General features: G+C 33.7%; 1 long non-coding RNA gene across 1 annotated transcript; it reads left to right on the forward strand.

The window, feature by feature from the left end:
• The first annotated feature begins 2,684 nt into the window (after positions 1 to 2,684).
• LOC141634140 (uncharacterized) lies at positions 2,685 to 3,521 on the forward strand. The gene is made up of 2 exons (XR_012538894.1): positions 2,685 to 3,119; positions 3,290 to 3,521. It is a non-coding gene; the product is annotated as an uncharacterized LOC141634140 (long non-coding RNA).
• The last annotated feature ends 16,140 nt before the right edge of the window (positions 3,522 to 19,661 follow it).

Genomic DNA, 19,661 nt, shown 5'->3' on the forward strand with positions numbered 1-19,661 from the left:
ATTATATATATTATATTTTACGTAATGAGTATTCCCATAATTTGTTGTTTGATTACAGGTTTTTATGATAGTACACTAAATTCATGGTGCTAAAAGAAAGTTACTTCATCAACTCATCATTAAGGTTGGCTTTTCTATTGTAAACTCCTTAATATTTAATGTGCGCTTCAAAATAGTGCTATATGTCATCGCATATCGATTTTTGATGCCATTATTTCTAATTTCTAGCGCATCAAGAGGTGAATCTAGGGAAGGGTTAACAAGGGAACTTTCTCCTGCTAGAGTGAGAAAATTTTGAGATTTTAATCGTTATTTACGGAGTACGAATTTGTGTGCGTTAGATCTTGATGTGTTTGAATGTGCTTTTTACTTCGATTTAAGAGGTATTTCTAAAATTTACGGTTCACGTATTTATTTAGTTATTTATTTGTGTCATACCGGCCCAAAAGTGCAGGTTTGCCTCGAAAGAAGCCGGCAGAATCGCTTTCAGGATTAGAATCAAGCTCAGGTGCGGGAGCGTACAATTCTCTACGTAAATGCTAAAATATATGAACTACGAAGTATTGTGCATGTCATATATTATATCGCTATTAGGATACAAATGTGTATCCTAAGTAACAATTGATTTTGACGTGAGAACTGGGGTATATGCTTCAAAGAAGGAAGTAGTAACAAAAGATAAAGGGTGGGTAACAAGTCAGGGTGGAGATCTGGTGAACAAAAAGAATGCACAATTTGTCTCGATGTGTTCAGTGTTGTTTCTTTCAAGTCTTCTTAGTTGGGAAATTTATCAGAATATTTGAAGAGGGTGTTTGATTTGCACTTTAAAGTAGTTAATTGATCATATTATACCCTGACCAATTATGCTAATCATGGTTTTCTATTTTATCTTGTCATCGACCGATCATCTTTATTGTTTAGCCAAGTCTTACTTTAAAGTGTGTTGTGGTAAGCAAGCACATGGTAAGATTTTGATCATGTTGCAAGACAAGTCTTACCTCTATGGTTGTTAGCTTAAAATATTGACAAGTCTTACTTCTATGGTTGTTAGCTTAAAATATTACTTCCTCCGTTGTCATTTGTTGTTCTTTAGTTTTGGCACAAAGACCAAGGAAAGAGGAGATGATCAATTATTAAATAACAAGTGGACCAAGTTGAGTGTGTAGTATCAAATTACCCATCAAATGCAATCCTAAAATAAAAAGGACAACAATTGACTGAGATACCCAAAATTAAAGAAGGACAACAAATAATCGAGCCGGAGGGAGTAAAATACAATTAGAATTATTATTATTATTATTATTATTATTATTATTATTATTATTATTATTATTATTATTATTATTATTATTATTATTCCAGAGTAATTTGATTGTTATACTCATCCTTACAAAATTCTACACAAAACACCATAGTTTGATTGGACTTTGGTAAATTAATAAGTATTGTTAGGTTATAAGCATATTGTTTAAAAACATTCGATATATAATTTCAAAAAAACATTCGATATATAATATCATTGTATTAGTTAATTGTATCATCCTTCGTTTCTTTAAAAAAATGATTGATGACGAGATCACAAAGTTTCACCATGCTTCAATAAACATATACATACTACGTTTCTTTCAAGGCTCTGATCCATATTTATGCCTTAATAGATCTTAATATGCAAAAGTGGGAATTAAGCCCTTTAACTCTGTTCAATTGTGAAATCAGACCCCCATAAGTTTTATTTGGAGCAATCAAGCCCCTTAAGTTTCACCAAAAGTGAAATTCAACCCCATTTTCAAATTTTCACAAGAATTTTAATTAAAAATATTTTATATTAGTATTAAACAATTTATTAAATAACTAAAAATTACTAACTGCAACTTTACGAATTTCTACATAATTTATTAATCGTTGAAGAACACTTTTACATATTTAGTAAATTGTTTATTATATAATATTCATACATATATAATAAATTGTCTATATACTATAAAATTCTAAATAAAACAATTCTCAATATTTAATATAAATATAAAAGTTCTAAAATTATAAAGCAAAATATTTTATATTTGATAAATTGTATTAAAAGTGATTTTTATATAGGAAATTGGTGAAAATTATGAAATCGGGTTGAATTTCACTTTCGGTGAAATTTAAGGGGTTTGACTGCTCCAAATAAAACTTATGGGGCCTAATTTCACAATTGAACAGAGTTAAGGGGCCTAATTACCATTTTCGCGGATCTTAATATAATCATCAAATTTTATGAGAATATATACAGGATGGGTTTGCATGAAGATTGCATATATAGCTTGAATTAATAATTGATAATTATACTACGTATTATTTTGAGAAACCACCTCATTAAATAATCCTATTGATTTTGATCCATAACTTTTGTTAGTACTTAGTATAATACGAGTGAGTTTTTATACAAACGAAACACCTTAAGACATACAGAGTATTAAATTGCAATTGCTTTATATAAAGCAAAATTGTTATGGAAGAGATTACAAAAGTCCGTGCATCGCACGAGCATTAAATCTAGTATCTATCTATATTAATAAAGGAAGCTTTTTTCGAGCGAATAGAGAGTGTCCAACTCTTTTAAATTACCTAATTCTATTTTACTTCAATTAATTAATATAATTAGTTAATATTTAACATTAAGATAATAGTTAGTAAGAATTTAGCTTCCTTTGTCTAAACTATGTTTATCATAATAAAAGCCGTTTAAGGTTGTCAATTGACAATGCCACCATATATCTCTCATGGAATTTGTATTTCGACGGAAAACAATAACTGCCTCTTTGCGTGGGAAAAAACAACTTTCAAGTAGAATATGTTGTATTTCTGATAGAAGTATACACAACTACACAATATCTATTCGAGTAGGATACAAAGACTATCTGTATATATAACCGCTAATTACTTTCTAAGCTATGATATATTTCCCTTCTCTCGATATTGGCTTATTATTGTTATATCGTTAATTGTTAATGTTAATTTGTTTGTCAATTGTTGATTAGTTTCACAATATGATACAAGACGTCGTATATAGTCTTTACTAACAAATTTCTTTTGTTTTGTTGACAGGGTGAGCATGTCAATAACTATGGTTTACCAAGGTGTAATTAATATATACGTCGCGGCTTTAATTATTTGATGTTATATTGTTAACGAAACGCTTACTTTTTGTTTGTGTTAGACGGTAACGACGAGATTTAGTGATGGAAGTAATAATGATCTTACTTTGTGAGTTTGTGATAAATTGATGATTTTAGTTTCCATTTTGCAGGAGGCATTGTTTGTTCAACTGGAAACTTCACATGTAGCGTTTATTGTTTTACAAATTCGCTCCGCTTTACGTGTGTGTGATAACTATGTTGCTGATGCGATTAATTATTGTGTTTGAATTAGTTGCGTCGAACAAATACTACTTTTTTGTATGTGTCTCTCTTAAAATTTGCAAACCATGTTAAGCTTTTTCATACTTAGAAAGTCTTTATATATCAATGTTCTCCTTGGTATATAGTCAGCCATAGCCTCTTATTCACCGTGCTTCTAATTTTTATACTAATGAAAATCATATGATGTATGATATTCCCTCCGTCCAATCATTTGTTTGTCTTTTTTTTTTTTTTTATGTGAATTGTGAAGATATTATTTGTGTCAATATTTATATTCGACAAGAGAGTATACAATGTGTTTTCATAGAAAATAATAATATACATACTGTACATTGTTTACAATTTTTTAGAGTTTGTTCTATCTCGATTTTCACAAATTTTACGGTAAGATTGTCTCTCGTATAAACCCACTCTAATTATATATTCCGTACTTTTAAGTTACTTTCTTTTCGAATATAAAATAGTTACTTAAATTGTCTTATACGAAAAGATTGTCTTACTACTGAATTGCTCCTTAAATTTTTATGTTGTTTATTATATGAATAAAAGATATTAGTAGAAGAAGATTACCAATTTACCATTTTATGTGAACCACTAATGTTCCCATGTAAGTATGTATCGCATGATTAATTCTTGTGTCTTTCGGGAGGACGGCACTCCTTACACTCAAAGGCAATCTATCAAATAGAATATTATACTTCCTCCGTTTTTATATGATGTACCCATTTGTTGAATATATGAGTGGAGTATTTTAATAAAATGGGTACATCATATAAGAATGGAGGACCTAATAGCTTAGGTGTAAGGAGTACCGTCCTCCCAGAGAACACAAGAATTTTTTGTATCGCATAATCGCTCAATTCACGTGATCGCAAACCCAAAAATTAGATTTGAGTGCCCGTAATTACCATGCTCTTAATAGAATTTTTTTTCTAAAATAGGGCTTAACAATAAAGAAATTAACAAAATGGGTAATTTCAGCTCAAGTCACTCTGGGGCCAGCGAGTTGAGGCCCAAGTCGCTCAGTGGGCCAGCGGCTTGACCCAACTATGGTATTTTTACAAACAAAAAAAAACAAGAAAATGACCCTAGCAGAGTTGAACCCTGGGTGTCGAGACATTTTCAGTACTCCTAGCCACTATACTACGTGAAACATCTATATATATCTATCTATCTATATTAATAAAGGAAGCTTTTTTCGAGCGATTATAGAGAGTCCAGCTTTCGTGAAACTCTTTTGAACGATATTAATTAGAAGACATTATATGATAAGAACTCTAATGGTTTTCCACTTCTACCATAACCATATATGCATAGCTTATTAAAACAATTGTATGATTTCTACAATAATAAATAATATAATAAAGTATTACTAAAAGATAACGATAATTTCATCCGAATCTAATCTTGTGATAGAGTTTGTATTGTATTGGAATAAGGAAGAGGAATAACTCAAGTTTATCTTCTATGTATAAAAGACATGTTTATTATTCCTCTTCCGTATTTCTCTTTTGATATTTGTTGCTATACTATTGCTATTTGCTTATCGTTGTTTTCATGCATACACGTTTTTTTCCTTATAATGAGTTTATTAATTGTTTGTAATTTTGTAATTAATCATGCAATTTATTTGCTTTATATAAGTTTTAATCCCTAATTTTTCTATTTAAATGGTATTTTCAGGCATTTGAAGAACAAAAGATTATTCACTGACTCATTAATGAAAACATCAGCAATAATAGTTTGTTTGGATTGAATATTTCATAATATATTTCGTGTAAAGGTTATAAGGTAATTTATTACTCCAATATTTTAGATCTAAGTTTTTTTATAATTTGCTAGAGAGATTGCTAACTTCTTATTTAAAGAATATTTCCAGGCGTCGAAGAACAAAAGATTACTCACGGAGTCACATACTCATTAATGAAGTCATCAACAATAATAGTTTGTTTGGAAATTTGATAATTTCTTACAAAGTAATTATAGGTAATTTCGTATATTTTAGATCTAAGGTTTTTATAATCTACTAGAGAAATTTCAACAATCTATGCATTTAAAATATACGGAATATAAGATTGATTGAGAAAAAAAAAACTTAATCTATTAGAAGAAGATTCGGTATGAAGACATAAATAAATATCCCCTCTATTTTTATATGTATGATATTTTCCGGCTCTCAGATCGCCATTAACGAGAGGGAGAGACGAGGTGAGAAATAACAAAGGGGACAAAGAGAGTTGAGAAATTAAATTAAATGAAGACAAAGTGACAACCCAATTCTCCCTTTCTTTACTTAAATACAAATTTAATTTATTTGAGCTAAGTCAATTGTCAATTGTCAATTGTAAAGATGATAATGATTTGTTAGAGTTATAAACTATAAAGTATGTTCTTATTGGACTTAATTCCAGTTTACTAGAGTTATTACTTTCGTCAAATTCACTTTCATTAATACTACGGAGTATTAAGTTCAATTATGTTGAGTTAAATTCCTTATTAAATAAGGCGTTTTAGAATTCGAGTGTTATTTGTATGTCATCCTATTGTAAGCCCTAACTGGAGAAAATTATGAAATGATATTATTCAAGGCCCGTGCATCGCACGGGCATTAAATCTAGTATATTATTAAAGGAAGCTTTTTTCGAGCGATTATAGAGACTCCAAGTTTCCTGAACGACTTTCGGCCAATGAAATAAAAGATAATATCTAAATTAATAAATATTGAAATAAGATAAAGTTTGAGAACTAACAATTTTATCAAAACGTGTACATTGATAGCTAATAGGATAAAATTTTGGCAAAGAGTGGCGTTGGGGTAGGATACATCTTAAAGGCTTAGACTAATGTTAGAGTTCTTCTACTAAACAAAAGCCTATAGAACTACGGACTATATATACTCCTTATTATGTTGACATAATATATGTGCTGTCATCTTCACCAAGATATGATTAAGATGCATTACATGACGCGTTCCAGAGCCTACAGGCTACATACCACGAGCTGTAAAGCGGATCTCAATTGCGGATGCGTGTGTAGTAATGATGACCTGTATATGGAGATGAACTTCCCGAACACAAATTCTCTGATAGTGTCTTGCTATTTCACTTGAATTTTGATTATCAATAGAAAGCCATTGTGCATTAAGGCTTCTTTTCATTTGATAAAGGTCTGTTCTATAGCCCAACTAAACTATCTAATGTACGTCAAAATTACTTTTCTTATTAATCCTTTCTTTGAGATTTTAAACAGTTGTAGCCTTATTATCACTTTAATTTTTGAGATTTTTGTCTGTGTGATATACGATAATACAAGACAATAGTAAGACAACTATCAATTATGAGTAAATGAGACGGATATATGACCTTTTTATCCACATTTTTTATCGATCAAGACGAATATAACTGAAAATACTCTTACCTGCAATCTCTACGTACCTACATGGCTACATGTATAATTTTTTGCCTAAAAACACAGGATATGAGCTCCTATATAAAAGTAAAAGACGATAATATATGAATTTGGCCAAATCCTTCTTACTATTTACAATGTGGTATGCAACAATTTAGACTAATGAGACTCCTACGAATTCTATGAATGGAACACTATAAAAGCAAGTCAAAAATTCGTTAATTATAATCTGGTGAAATTCTCTCAAGATGCTCATGATTATGAACACAAATTCTCATTTGTGACGCCCGATATCCGTCACAAATTTGTGACAGGTCAAATAAAACCCACATGAGTAAATAAAGACAAGTCATTTGTTATTCCCTAAACATTTTACTTTTTGTCTTATTTACCCATGTGGGTGTATTTGACCCCGTCACAAGCTTGTGACGGATATATCCGTCACAAGTGAGACCTATTGGATGATGAAATAGTATGAAAATAGTAACAATGTTGTGACGGCTGCAATTTGGTATTTTGATATTGATGTTTTCTAAATTAATTAACATGACTGTTATTGAACTCATTTATTTATATTATTATAGTGGTAAACCTGAAGCGAGATCGAAATAGGAATACCATAAGCGTAAAGGAAGAAAGCTTCAATACCAAGAGCAGATAGGATAAAAGCCGGTATGATGGAGGAACCTCACCCAGTCAATTTTAGGAGTAATAATTGAGTAAGCCGTTTTACTAAGAAGTAGAAGTTCACATGCCAATGATGGTAATATGAGTGTTTTTATTCAAATAGGAGTTTGAAGACCATACTTACGTGTGCGGCGACGAAGTTGAAGATCGAAGTGGCAAATTTATGGGTTAATATTTATGTCGTTAAATAAGTTTCACAACTTTACTACATTAATTTCTCTATATTAACAAGTCTTTTTTTTTACCTTGCTATCATTAACATTTGATGTTGGTATAAACTACAAAAGTAAATTTATGTACAACTACAATACTAATAATGGTGCGTACCAAAAAAACAATACTAATAATTGTTCTCTACCATTCAAATTTCTGCTTTTTTTTTCTAAATTATTGAAAGAATATGAATAAAATAGAAAGTTTCGTAGGAGTAAAATGTCTTTCCACCATGATCCTTCAAGATAAACTTCGGTCTTCACCCAACAACAATAATTAGGTTAGAATTTTTTATTTGTTATCATATTGAATTTCCTATTTTCAGTTAAATACTTCTTACTCTTATGGTGTATGTGACATAAGCGGTAATTTTTTTAGCTTCTCATAGTTGGATAAAATGTCAAGCAACTTTTTTATTTATAATTCGCAATTGCTAAATCCCGCACGCCTTTTTACTAAATCCCACATACTTTCTCCTAATATTCCATAACTACCCATCGCCATAAAAAAGACCTAAAAGTAATTATTTGCGTTCTCCCTGACAAACCTAACCAATTCATTAACAAGTCGACAATTATGGATCGCAATTCGCACATATCATACGCAATTTCCCCATTTTATCAACAATTTCATTAATACCATCTTTAAATTGATTCAATTAATATTTATTTTTTAAAAAAAAGTTTTTTTTTTACAGTTAGGGTTTAGATTGATGTTGGATTAATTTGATTAAACCGTACGCCGATTACATGATTAGTTGGATAGTCATTAGGTAGATTAAATTGACAAAGGCTTTTTGACATATGAAATCACCTGCAAATTGCATTGCTGCAAATATAAGATGCTTCACATATTAAACTTTTTCACTTTTGATTTAATTGATGCTAATCGATTTAATTGATGCTAATTAAAGATGGTGTGTTCTCTTACTTTGGATAGTAATGCATTTTCCAGATTTGAATGTTGCAAATATTTATCGCCGTTGATCACCGTTGCCGGAGTACAGCGTTAATGGGAGGGGGGGTAGGTGATGGGCTGGGGATGAAGAAGAGAACGAGAGCGTTAATTTTTTGGGTTTTTCATTTTTGTCTTGATAGGTATGAGAAATGAGAGGGGTACATTCGGAATAAGGAGAAAAAATGTGCGGGATTTAATAAAATGGTATGCGGGATTTAACACGTACCATATAATTTTGGTAGCTTAATAACTTGGGTAGATTACCATGAATTTTGTAATTGTAATCATAAGATTTTGTAAAAACAAGACGACAATTATTTCACCATATTTAAAGGGTTGTGTATATAAACTATCTAAATTAGACAATTACCAAATAGTTGCTCTGCACCATTAGTACGTAGATTGGAGTCAGTTTCCCAAACTATTGTAACTTATGTAAAGTTATATATTACTCCCTCCCTTCCCGTTGTTTGTTTACTTTAATGGATGAAAAGTGATTCATAATGAATGTGTATGTATAAACAAATTACCCAAGAAAAATCTTTCCTATAAAAAGGTAAACAAATGAATGAGACATTCTAAAATAGAATAACTAAACAAATAACCGAGACGGAGGGAGTACTTTGTAATTGACAAGTAATTTATCGTTAATTAATGATACGATTTTACAAGAAAAAAAGTCAAGATGATAAACGTAAAAGGTGTATGAGACTATGAGGTATACAAAGCTAGCATATCGATCTTGCAAGTAAACAACCTATGTAATTTATATGTTTTTGTTGGCATTAAGGAACATATAATGTTGATTTTGACTTCATTGTGGATATTATGAGATACGCAATTCTCAAATTATTTGGTTTTACTGTGATTACTCTAAGATCAATGCATCCAATAAATAATTAGTACTCCGTATTTTATTTGATTATTTAAATTTAGTAAAAAACGGTTAGGATTAGATGGTTCAACCTTTAGAAGAAGTAATTACTGGGTAGATAAACTGCTTATTAGGTGAATAAATACAAGTAAAAGCACGGTACATTTACCTCTTTATCTCGACATCGCATAGCAATATCATTACATTTACGTTAAAAGACTCATAATCCACCTTCAAACCATAAATTTAAAGGCTTGTTTTTTACGTATCATTATCCTTTGGATACTGGGTGAGAATGTTACTATGAGTTAGATTATGGTTGACACTGTTTAAAGAATTCATCATTTTTAGTTGAAATCATAAAACCAACAATGATTTTGTTTTATCTATATTTCTTAGTTAGATATATGAGAAGATTGCACCATGGCAGACTACAATGAACTCCTCGAGAAATTTTCATTTTTATGGTTCTATATTTTTAATCAAACTCCAAATTTACTGATTTACGGCTAACTATGTCCCCGTGTTTATCCCACAATATTAGAGTTAGGCTCATACATGAGATTGATTCATAAAAAAAAATAGTTTGTGTTAATATATCAAGGTGTAAATTATATACAAGCACATACCCTATAGAAAATACACATAGGCCTGTGCATCGCACGGGCATTAAATCTAGTCTAGTCTAGTCTAGTCTAGTATATTAATAGAGGAAGCTTTTTTCGAGCGATTACAAAGAGTCCAACTTTTAGAAAATACTTTCAAAAATAAAAAATAATAAATGTAGTTGACGTAAAGTGAGCATAAAAAAATCCAATGTTTGCTACCACCGCTAAGATATACGTGATAAACAATGTTCAATGTTCTAACAAATATAGCAACACATAACACCAACTAGAATTCTACCATGAGAGTTAGACTAGATAAAATCGGTATTTAGAAACCTAAACAAACACTATTACCTCAATATATTTAGATATATGTACATGTACATCAATTTCCTTCAAAAAATATACCTATCACTTCACGTTAAATTGCTTTATTTTTATGTTTCTGTTTTCCTTTAAATGTAGTATTGTTATGCAAAATGGCAGTAAAACATAGAATAAGAAGAAAGAGTTTGTGGAATTTTGTGTGTTATTCAACGTAATAGCAAAGCCAATATATACACTTTTCTGGTGCTACAAACCAGGAATAACCTAACTGATATCCTAAAACAAATCCCCTAATTTAGGAATACATAGTGTGTACATAATAAAAATCATATATGCAAATATTCTAGAATAACAACATAATATTAAGAATATTATGCTAACACCCCCCCCCCCCCCTCCCTCAAGTTGGAGCATGGGGGTTAGCGATGCCCAACTTGCCCAGCAACCGATGAAACTGAGTACGCCCCAGAGCCTTAGTTAGTATATCCGCAAGTTGAGTAGTAGTGTGAACATATGATGGTGCAATTGTTTTCTTCAAAATCTCATCACGAACGAAATGACAGTCAATTTCAATGTGTTTCGTTCGTTCATGGAAAACGGGATTATTGGCAATATGTAGAGCCGCTTGACTATCACAATGAAGTCGGACCGCTTTGGACTGTTCAAAACCCAAACTACGAATCAAGCCTCTTAACCAAAGAATTTCACATGTAGCGGAAGCTATGGCACGATATTCTGATTCAGCAGAGGAGCGAGAAACAATGGCTTGCTTCTTAGTCTTCCAAGAAATCGATGAACCACCAAGAAAAATGAAATATGCAGATAGTGACCGTCGGCTAATGGGACAACTATCATAATCAGCATCACAATATGCCTCAAGTTCCATGGAAGTATCAGCTCGTAAGAAAATACCCTGACCGGGATTACCTTTTAAATAACGAACAACCCGAATAACAGCATCCCAATGATCTTGGGACGGAGCTTTCATAAATTGTGAAAGGATATGAACCGAGTAGCTAATCTCAAGACGGGTAAGCGTAAGGTAAATAAGCTTGCCAACCAAACGGCGGTATTTCGTGGGCTCAGAGAACATCGGTTCTACCTTCAGTGCTAGCTCGTGTTTTTCTTCCATCGGAACAAGGGACGGTTTTGAACCAAGAAGTCCAGTTTCGGTTAACAGATCAAGAGTGTATTTTCGTTGACAAAGAAAAATATCACTGGAATTTCGTGCTACTTCGAGGCCCAAAAAATATTTTAATTTACCCAAGTCTTTCATACGAAAACATTGACTTAGATAATTTTTAAAATCACTAATAGCAACACTATCATTTCCAGCAATCACCAAATCATCAACGTAAACAAGAACATTAAGCACAATATCACCCTTGCGATAAATGAATAATGAATGATCACACGGACTATAAGAGAAACCATACTCACACAAGGCACTGGCATGTTTAGCATACCAACAATGCGGAGATTGACGAAGACCATACAAAGACTTTTGCAAACGACATACCTTTCCTTGCAACCCGTGACTGAAACCAAGTGGAAGTCTCATGTACACCTCCTCTTCTAGATCGCCGTGGAGGAAAGCATTTTGAACGTCCATTTGGTGTAGCTCCCAATTATTTATGGCCGCAACAGTGAGAATAGTGCGAACCGTAACCATCTTGACGGTAGGAGCAAAAGTCTCATCAAAGTCAATTCCTTCTTGTTGATGATTTCCAAAGACCACGAGCCTTGCCTTGTAATGCTCAATCGTCCCATCTGATTTCCGTTTTATTTTATAGACCCACATACAGCCAATCGCGGTTTTATCAGACGGTAAATCTACCACGGACCAAGTATTATTGGCCTCTAAAGCATCAATTTCTTCCTCCATTGCTTTCTTCAATTTGGGATCACGAATAGCTTCTTTAAATGAAGTGGGTTCCGTGTCCGTAGTAATAGCTGCAAGAAAGGATTGATGTGCAGACGAGAAATTTGTACAATTAACATAATTAGCAATAGGATACGGAGTACCTGTGACAAACGTTGTTGTGGGTGATGGGCTAGACGGAACCAAAGTCGTGTTAATGTGTTCATTGATCTTATCCCATCTAACAAAATCCTTATTACGAGTATTATCAAACTTAACTCGTTTACCTTGGCCCATCTCTTCATTTACCAAATTGCTGCTAGTGACGTTTTCTATTTCATCCAGAATTTCAGAGGAAGCATTACCATCACCATCTTCCCTGGCGACATTATGATCAGGTGGCGTTAAATTTGTCGGACCCAAAGAATCAGGCTGTGCACTTGTGTCAACTGAAATGTCAGACTGCTGCGATAACTGTGGTTGCGCGGTCTGATCAGGCTGCTGCCGCTGCTGTACAGTCTGATCAGGCTGCTGTGGCTGCTGCCCGGACCCCCCCTCGACACCATGGGTAGGAGAATCAATAGATAAAGGAATTTCTGAAAACGGAAAATCAGTATGATCCTCTGCCAATTCTGGTGACTCGGGAATAGTATCAGCCATAGCAAAAGGAAATTTATCCTCAAAAAAACGAACATCTCGGGACTGGAAATAGATACCTGTCTCAAGATCATACAAATGCCAACCTTTCTTTCCGAAAGGATAACCAAGAAAAACGCAGCGACGACTCCGGGTATCAAATTTATCCTTGGAATGCATATTTTTCGCATAACACAAGCAACCAAATACCCGAATTAAACTCATATCAAGAATGCGACCAAACAGTAATTCAAACGGTGTTTTATTTTGCAAAATTCGAGACGGAGTTCGATTAATTAAGTGAGCCGTTGTCAAGACACACTCACCCCAAAATTCAATAGATAAAGAACCTTGAAAGCGAAGGGCATGAGCCACATTTAAAATATGTCGGTGTTTCCTCTCACCCCGAGCATTTTGTTGGGGTGTCTTAACCATAGAGGTCTGAAAAATAATTCCATGCTCACGAAAATAAGGAATAATCCCCTTGAATTCTGTCCCATTGTCGCTCCTTACAGTGTTCACATGACCATTAAATTGTCTAGCAATCAAAGCAAAAAAATCACGAAGTAGATGAGGAACTTCGTCCTTGGTTTTCATCAAATAAATCCAAACACAACGGAAATAGTCATCAACAATCGATAAAAAATAGCGGGAATCACAAGCCCGATTAGGATGATATGGTCCCCAAACATCGCAATGTATTAAATCAAATAAACTATCAGCCTTATTATCACTCAAAGGAAAAGGAGTGCGGGTCTGTTTGGCTCGAAAACAAATATCACAAGACAAAAATTGAGAATTATCAAAACTAGAAATAGAAGGAATGTGCTTCATAACCCGAGAGGAAGGATGTCCCATTTGTTGATGCCACAACTCAACTCTTTCTTGTCCCGTCACAACATTAACACGAATTGGTTTCTCCATTGTTAGGTAGAAAAGCCCATCTGAGAGATCACCCACCCCAATCGTCGTCGAGGCATGGTCCTGTATCACACAATGCGAATTAGTAAATTGAACATTTAATTGTTGTGTGGACAAAAGTTGCGAAAATGAAAGAAGATTGCATGTGAAGGACGGAACAAATAAAACATTATGGAGAAACAAATTGGCGTTTATCCTGATAGTTCCAGCCTTGCTAGCAATCACACTTGCACCATTAGGCAAACCAATATTGAGAGGAGTTATATTAACACATGTTTCAAATAAATCTGCATCATAGCAAACATGAGTCGATGCTCCCGTATCAATGATCCCTTTATAAAATGGCTTACCAGATAAGCGCACCAGATTGGTAACAGCAGGAGTCTTACCAAACACTGCATTTGTTTTGGGATTGGACGTTGAGGCTGCTGCAGATGTCTACCCTGCCCGAACAGAGTGCCGAGGATGACCTACTGGGAAGCCGTGTTTCTCCCAGCAGCGACTAACCGTGTGCCCCTCTTTATTGCAGTGAGCGCACTTAAACCGAGGACGGGTTCCATCATTCTTACCCTGCTGTCTCCCACCCCCAGTCACGGCACAAGCCATGGGTGTAACAGTCTCCACACGCGACTGCACCACGTTCCGAACCTCTTCTTCTTGAGCAATTCGAGAATAGACTATTTGTAAAGAAGGAAGTGGGGAAGTACCTAGGATACTAGAACGAGCAGTAACATAAAATGAATCTAGCCCCATTAAAAATCCATGCACCTGATCAGCCTCCCTTCGTTTACGCAACACAGATTGTAAATCGCATTTGGAACAACAATCACAAGTGGGCAAGGCATCAAAATCATTGATGTCGTCCCATAACTTTTTAATTCGACCAAAATAATCCATTAAAGACTCACCAGGCTTTTGCTTACATTCAGCAATGTCTGATTGAAGTTGAAAAATTTTGATGTCATTACCAATGAAAAAAAACATAGCGAGATATCCTCCCGTAGATCAAAGGCAATCTCTCGATAGGATATTGACGGACGTGAGATCACACCGATGGTGTTGAAAATCCACGCAATAATAGTATAATTAACAAAGAAATTTCAATCATCCACCTCCTGTGGATTAGACGGCTTATTTCTGAAGGTCCCATCAATGAACCCTAGTTTCCTTTTGGCTCCCAACGCAACCCGAAAACCTTTAGCCCACTCGGCATAGTTTTTGGATCCCGTTAAGACAACATGAGTGATCCGTGCCCCCGTACCATCCTGGTTCGAAAGGGCATAGATTGGATTGACAGGTTGTTTCCCTTCAGTATGGACGGTCTTATCGTCGACCATTGTGAAAGAAAGGAGAACGAAAACAGAGAAAGAGTGAAATAACGGAATAATATCGCAAGATAAACTTGGCTCACGATACCATGTTATGCAAAATGGCAGTAAAACATAGAATAAGAAGAAAGAGTTTGTGGAATTTTGTGTGTTATTCAACATAATAGCAAAGCCAATATATACACTTTTCTGGTGCTACAAACCAGAAATAACCTAACTGATATCCTAAAACAAATCCCCTAATTTAGGAATACATAGTGTGTACATAATAAAAATCATATATGCAAATATTCTAGAATAACAACATAATATTAGGAATATTATGCTAACAAGTATATATGGCATTATCTGTGGTGTTTCTTTGGATCTTAATATTTACACTGTGTGTAAATAATTTTTGTGTAGCTTTAATCTGCTAATACTATGTTTTTGCTTTGAATTAATTTGGTGTCTAATAATTTACTAACAAATCTTATTTGTTATAATATGTGTAGGTTTGGACATACGATGGTGATATACCGGTATACTAACAATCGCTATACTATACGAGTAAGGATCGTTTTTAAACTTTAACGCAAATAGCATAAATGTTTCACTTTCTGATTTTTTTTATACTAATGTACGTAGACATTACTTTCTATTGAGTTTCAACAGACCTTAATTAATTTGGATCTAAGGTAGTATTAGTTTGTTGATCACGTTTTTTTTTACTTGGAATTTAATTTGTTATCTAATAGTTTTCTAATAAGTCTTTTATTATTATTGTTGTTGTTGTTGTTGTTGTTGTTGTTGTTGTTGTTGTTGTTGTTGTTGTTGTTGTTGTTGTTGTTGTTGTTGTTGTTGTTGTTGTTGTTGTTGTTGTTGTTGTTGTTGTTGTTGTTGTTGTTGTTATGGAGTTTGTAGGTAAGCCCATATTATGATTTTGGAGTTACGACGATCAATAATTTTTCGGGTGAGTGTGGCTTCGAAAGTTTTGAAATAGATTATTGTTTTAGCATTAGTAATAGATTATCAAGTTTATTATTCTCACCGCTTTTGATGAAATGAAAAAATTTGGTAATATAAGCCGCTCAAATGATATGAAAATTTGTATTTGTTTTACATGAAAGTTATCAATAGAGGTAGAATATGAAAAATATTGGGTGGCTGATTGGATGTGTTTGTTATCGTTTATCATGTACGTATAATTTAGTGGAAGATAGACGGTGAGAATATGAGATTAGTATTATTTTTTATGGGTCAAATAAGATGTAATGTCCATAGAATATAACGGGGAGGGAGAATTGAGCCGTAGCATTTACAAGGAGTCTAACTTTTCCGAAACGCTTTTGAACGATATTAGACAATAGACATTCCAACTTTTAAAAACTACCAAATTAAATATTTAGAAATTAAAAAGTTATAGTAATTGTTAACATTACAGTTAATAAAATTTGAGAACTAACAATAATAGCTCAAAATGTTTGCTTTAACTGATACGAGTAGCAGATAGGATATTTTGGAAACCAAAAAAAAAAATAGAGAGAGTAGGATACATCTTAGTTAGAGCTATGTTAAAGTTCTACTAAACCAAAGTGTACTACTACTTATATACTCCTATATTACCATATGCACCTTCATCTTCACCAAAACATGATTAAGAGGAGTTATATGACATGCTCAAGCCTACTAAGAGCTTCAAACGAAGATCAATTGCGGATATGTGTGTAATAATGACGACCTACATATGGAGATGATCTCCGCACCATTAACATACCACAAACACGACTTTTGAGCAATATCTAAAAACCTTTTAAATGTATAAACATTGGAAAATAACTCTCCAATGAACTGTAGAGCAGTAGAAAGCGTGCAAGTCATGTGCTAAACAGCATTCTTTCTCGCTCTTCTTCTTCTACTGATTCCCTCCCTTTCTCTCTCTATTCATTTCTTCATCGCTCTCGACCTAATTCTGATCGCCTCTTCTTGTGATGAAGCTCTTGAAATCATTCCGATCGCCTCTCTCCCTCTTATTCTTATACTGAGACTCCATCTCTCTTCATTCCTTCATTGCTTCTCCATCTCTCTTCATTTCTTCATTGCTTTTTAGTCTGCATCATCAACTATTGTAATCGCCTTGATTTCAACTTAGACCATTGTTGATCGATTGATTTGAAGGTTAGTTCACTTTCTTTTTCTTCTGGAAATATTATTGTTTATATACTGATTCCATCTTCTCTCTAATTTGAATCTCATCCTAACCATCCTAATTATTGTCTTCTTTTACTAGATTGGAAAGTTTTGCTGCAATGAAAATCGGTGGTTCTTCCTCAATGGTTCTCTTTTTCGGCGTCAAGTTGCATTTGTTGTTGCTTGTATGGTAAGTTGGGTGTTTTTGGTTCTTATTTATAATGTGCTCACTTTAATTTTGGTTTACATTGTAAATTTGTAATCGTTATTGATTGGTGGTAGTAGCTAGCTATTTGGGGCCGGGATTGCATGTGACGCCATCCGAGGTGGCTGAAAGTGGTGAGTGACAGTGCAGAGTTAGTGATTGCGGGTCAGTTTCATTCCCCTGTTCAATTTTTGATTGAGCTTACTTTCTTTTGGAAATATTATTTCAATCGTTTATTTTCTAACTTCATTAGCCGTCAAAAATTGCAACCACACATGCAGGCGAGGGTTTTTCACATACTGATTTCGTCATCTATCTACTTTGAATTTGATCCTAATTATTGTCGTCTTATACTAAATTGTTCAGTTTTTGCTGCAATGGAAATAATTGATTCCACCCGATTGGTTCTTTTTCAATTCACTATCTCAGAATCCCCCTCCTACTTTTTTTCACCAACTGCTTTTCATTTTTCACCCTCTTTTATTATTTTTAATGGATTCAGCTTCTTCTCGAGCTGCTGTTGTCATCACAACGGTACTATGTATGTGTACCTGTTATCCTAATTCTTGTTTAATTGTCATTTATTTTATGTAATTCTAATTATTTAGCTGGCTTGTATAAAATTATGATCTGGGTTCACACCAGAATTGGGGTGAATTTATAATCTCTAGAATTGGAGTGAATTTTGTTGGTTGTTTTTTATTTGTGAATTTTTTATTTGTTGTTTTTTGGGTATGGTGTGAGTTTTGTTGGATTTGATTTGGTGGGTGTTATGGGTTTGATGCAGGAGCATACTCGGACAAAAAAAGAAGCACGAGTTACTTGGTGAACAAGCAAGGGAGCTGGATTAATTGGCATGCAAGTAACACGAATTCTAAGTCCGAGCTGTGGAGACACGGTTTCCTAAACCGTGTAGAGTTAATTTTAGCTTATTTTATTTAATTTCGAATAAGATTAGGAAAGGTTAGCTTATCCTAATTCTAGTCATATTAGGAAAACTTGTTATTTTCTAATCCTAGTTTAATTAGAATACCCTAAATCTGATTGTATTTTAATTATTATTAGTTTAATAACTTTTCTAGTTAGTTTAGGGAAGGAGTAGATAGCTTGAGGAGAAAGCTAAGGAATTAGATCTCGAGTCAGATTTCTGACATCGAGTAGGATTAGGAAAGATAGCTTATTAGTCAAGCTAGGTAGAAGTATAAATAGGACTTCATTGTAACCTTATTTTTCAGATTATGAGATTAATAAAAAAACGTTCCCTGTGTGAGAACAATCGAGGTTTAAAGCTTGCGAGTTTTGGCTTTTAGATCTTCTTTGCGAGGTTGATCATTTGAGTGTTTCGAGTTCGTACCTTGCGAGGCGGAGAGCGAGATTCACCATACTATCCCGATTACTTTGTTACTTTTTACGTTTTACAACAATTTCAGTTAAATTCCGCTGCGTTAATCTTAAAATACTTAGACGAACAGTCAAACAATCTGTCAGATTTACACTTTTTCATGCTGAACAGACGGTCACACTGTTCAATCTAGTTCGTCCAAGTTATTTTACATCAAATTGGTATCAGAGCTTCGGCTCTTGATTTCCTTAAATTAAGACGGACTTATGGGGATGATCGAGATGGAAGGTCACAAAGATTTATTCTTTCACGAAGAAATTCAAATGAAAGGTAACTATTTCTTAAATCTGGATTTACCTCCGTTCTTTGATGATTATGATGAGTCGTTGTTGCATAAGGGTGGAGAACGTGCTGTTTACAACGTTGGTGCTTCAATTGATTTCAATCGGCCTCCAAAATTTGATGTTTATGGTGATGGGGATACGGTTGTTTCTTTGGTCAAGGAGCCTTGTAATTTGTTTGTTTCTAGCCAGGAATTCGAATTATTTGAGAAGCCAATCGAGTGTACAATTAGTTCTAATGAGTTTCAAATTCGGCAAGTTTATTATTTGGCTGATTTTCAAGTACAAAAGGATGCTGCAACTTTGAGGGATCTGTCTTGTTTACATTGCTTGTTCGTCAATGGGTTTTGTAGTAGTCTATCAAGGCATGTGCACGGAGGGAG

This window comes from Silene latifolia, chromosome Y (genome assembly GCF_048544455.1).
Source record: "Silene latifolia isolate original U9 population chromosome Y, ASM4854445v1, whole genome shotgun sequence".
Classification (NCBI taxonomy): domain Eukaryota; kingdom Viridiplantae; phylum Streptophyta; class Magnoliopsida; order Caryophyllales; family Caryophyllaceae; genus Silene; species Silene latifolia.